The following is a 3916-nucleotide window of genomic DNA, read 5'->3' on the forward strand; positions in this document are numbered from 1 at the left end:
GGGGGGGGGGGGGGTTACGCCCCTGTAACATTAGCGGTTCGGCAAGACAGTCCGATAGAATAAGTAGTAGGTTTGAAAAAAAGTGGAGTTGATTCGTTTGGCTAAAATTTCTTCAAAGCGGTGCCCCAAATGACTGAAAGAAGAACAAGAAGAAGAAGAAGAACAAGAAGAAGAAGAAAGGGAAGACATGACCGAGAGAATAAGAGTAACAGTTATAAGGTGAGAAGAGCCTAAAAGAGAAGAGGAAGGAAAGAAAGGAGGTAGAGGAGGAGGTAGAGGAGGAGGAGGAGAAGAAGAAGAAGAAGACATCATGAGCGAGAGAATGAGAATGAGAGTTATAAGGCAAGAAAAACAGAAAGACAAGTAATGAATAAGGCGGGATTATAATATGATGAATAAAGAAAAAGTTAATCCTTTCGTGAACTTTATAGTAATGTTTTGATTAAAGAGAGAGGGAGCAAGAGAGAGACAGAGAGAAAATGAGAGAAATAGAGAGCAGAGAATGAGAAAGGGAGAAGAGAGAGGGGGAGAGAGAGACTGAGAGAGAGAGAGAGAGACTGAGAGAGAGATAGAGACTGAGAGAGAGAGAGAGACTGAGAGAGAGAGAGAGACAGACAGAGACTGAGAGAGAGAGAGAGACTGAGAGAGAGAGACTGAGAGAGAGAGAGAGACTGAGAGAAAGAGAGAGAGAGAGAGAGAATTAGGTAGACAGAGAAAGTAAATAGAGAGAGAGTGAGGAAAGGAGAAAGAAGAAGAGAGAGTGAGAAGAAAAATAGAATAGAAGGAAGAACGAAACATGAAAGAGAGCTGAATGAGCGAGAGAGAGAAGGAGAGGTTTTCATAGCATGAAATAGTAGGGCGACGACATTGATTGGCAGTTTACAATATTGAAGCAGGAGAAGGAGTAGGTGGAGTAGGAGAAAAAAGAGAGTGAGAAAGAAAGAGAAAGAGGAAGAGAGAGAAAGAGGAAGAGAGAGAAAGAAGAAGAGAGAGAAAGAGGAAGAGAGAGAAAGAGTAGGAGGTATCAGTAGTCTGAGTGATAAAGGGGAGGAGGTAAGTGATGGTGTTGTTGGTTTGCATAGACTGATTGACAGCAGACGATGAGAATATACAGACAAGCAGCAGACAGGTCAACAGGGAGATATATAGAGACTAGGGTAAAACAGAGAGAGCAAGAGAGATAGACAGACAGACAGACAGACAGACAAATAGATAGATAGATAGATAGATAGATAGATAGATAGATAGATAGATAGATAAACAGAGGCAAATAGCTTAGCTTGCTAGTTTAGCAAGCTTGCTTGATATAAAGATTGATTTGTAAAAAGACAGGGAGTGACAGCTAGAAATGGATAGAAAGATGATGGACTCAATCGCACACACACTGATAGATATATAAAATGATAGATAGATAGGTAGATAGATAGAGAGATAGATAGATAGAGAGATAGATAGATAGAGAGAGAGAGGGGGAGAGTGTGTGTGAGCGAGAGAGATGAATTGTGATTGAGGATGGTTCGCCAAACAGGTGGTACATAATCCTTCAATCCTGCTGTCCCTTACACATCTCTCCTCCTTCCACGTGACCGGTGTCCGGCCAGCCATGATCTTTCTTTCTTGGCTTGACTCTCCATGGCCTGACTCTCCCATGTTCCTGCCTTCAGGCTTTCACTTCATACACGCCAGCTCAGTTTGATTCGTTCTCAGTCGAAAGACGCCTGTTGTTATTTCTTGTTGTTTGTATTCGTAATTGTGTACCATGTTCTCCGTTTTTTTTTGTTTGTTTGTTTTTTTTGTTTTTTTTTTGTCTGTTGCCGTATACATTCGCTAGCTTTCTTACAAAGGAGTCTAATGGTCCTAGCGTAGACTTTTTGGGGGCAACCAGATCGAACCATCTCAAGTGTAACTGCCCGAAATGGTTGTGACTTTTGGTACTTGACTGAAGAAAGAAAGCCAAGAATGACCCATCTTTTTTGCCTGTCCTTCTAATTGTTGTTTCTCTTGTCTGCCTTTGTGTCGTCTATCTGTCCGAACGTTTAATGCCCTCAACTGCGTTTTTGTTCCATTTATATTATATATATATATATATATATATATATATATATATGACGGGCTTTCTTCAGTTTCCGTCTATCACAAGCTTCTTACCACACAGCCACGTGTTTGTATATTATATATGTGAGTGAGTGTGTGTGTGTATTTTACTAAGCTCAAGGTCTGTGGCTATACTGAGGTGCCACCAACAGGTGTTACTACACCTTCAAGAATCGTCTTTTTATAATTAGCATCTGGTGAACAAGAGAGTTCGATTCTACTGCCATCATTCCCATTTCCTGCTGTGAACTTGGCTCATCTGGTACGCTTGACAGTTTAGTTTCTAAGACCTGTACATCCCCACCATATAAGTCTCACGGTTCCTTCCGGGGGGAATATTGAAGAGCTATGGGCCCTGAATCCCAAGCTATTCCAGTATCTGGTCCTGCGTTTTGACTGCAGGGGAGGGATTTTAGGCTCTATGCAGTGGCGCCCTGTTCTGGCGAAAGTATAATTTTCAACGCCAAAGTTTGGAACAGATCCTTCCAGCATCTTCCAGATGTATACTGCATCATATCTTTCCTACCTTCGTCCCAGGGAGTAAAGTTATAACCTCTTGAGTCTTTCCTAGTCGCTAATTTGCTGCATTGAGGCTATCTTCCTGTATATCATTGGACTTCTTCGAGTTCTGCTACTAATTTCATACTGTAGTGACCATAGTTGGGAGCAATAGTCAAGACAGCTTAGTAGAAAAGTCCCCTGGAGAACCATCGTGGTTTTCTGTTCTCTTGTTCTTAAAGTTCTAAGAATCTACCCGGTCAGCCGCCTGTATTTCATTGCCAACTTAGTAATATGACAGACAGAGAGATAGATAACGATTATGAGAGAATAAATTTCTTCCGTTCTTCTCTGGAGGCATAGTTTGGTGCCTGTTCTTTTACACTGTCTGATAGACTAGCAGACAGAGACAGACGGGCAGACAGGCAGACATACAGACAAGCAGACAGACAAACACACCCTACATATACACACAAACAAACACACATACACACCCAGGTAGGTAGGCGGAGAGACAGAGAAAGCACAAAAACTTAAGTACACATGTACGTGGTTTATATGTAAACAGACTTTTACATGTGATAGATGGGCACAGATTGACATGTGCGTGTGTGTGTGTGTGTGTGTGTGTAGTATGTGTGGGGTGTGCGCGCGTGTGTGCAGGTGCGCGCGCGTGCCTGTGTGTATTTACATATATATATATATATATATATATATATATATATATATATATATATATATATATATATATATATATAGAGAGAGAGAGAGAGAGAAAGAGTGTGTGTACGTTGTGTGTGTATATGTATGTATGTGTGTCCCTAGAAATGTTTGTATGCATGACTGTATGTATGTATAGTGTGTGTATAATGTGTGTGTGTGTGTGTGTGTGTGTGTGTGTGTTAATGTGCATGGGTGTCTGCATATTGTAAGAGGTGTATATAAATAGAATAAAATCAATTCGATCGATTCAATAAGAGACGGGAAGGGTTTATGAGCGAAGAAGAAGAAAGACGAGTGAGGAGGAGTGTAAGTAAGAGGATGAAAGATGCGGCAGAAGTGGCAGCGGAGGAAAACGACAAGGTAGATAGACAGACAGACAGATAGATGGACAGATAGATGGATAGATAGACAGACAGATAGATAGATAGATAGATAGATAGATAGATAGATAGATAGATAGATAGACAGACAGACAGACAGACAGATAGAGAGATAGATAGACAGACAGACAGACAGACAGACAGACAGACAGATAGATAGATAGATAAACTGGTATATAGGGAAGTAAATTTGTATGTATTTATGTAAGTAGGCAGGTATG

The sequence above is a fragment of the Octopus bimaculoides genome, chromosome 21 (genome assembly GCF_001194135.2).
Source record: "Octopus bimaculoides isolate UCB-OBI-ISO-001 chromosome 21, ASM119413v2, whole genome shotgun sequence".
NCBI classification, from domain to species: Eukaryota; Metazoa; Mollusca; class Cephalopoda; order Octopoda; family Octopodidae; genus Octopus; species Octopus bimaculoides.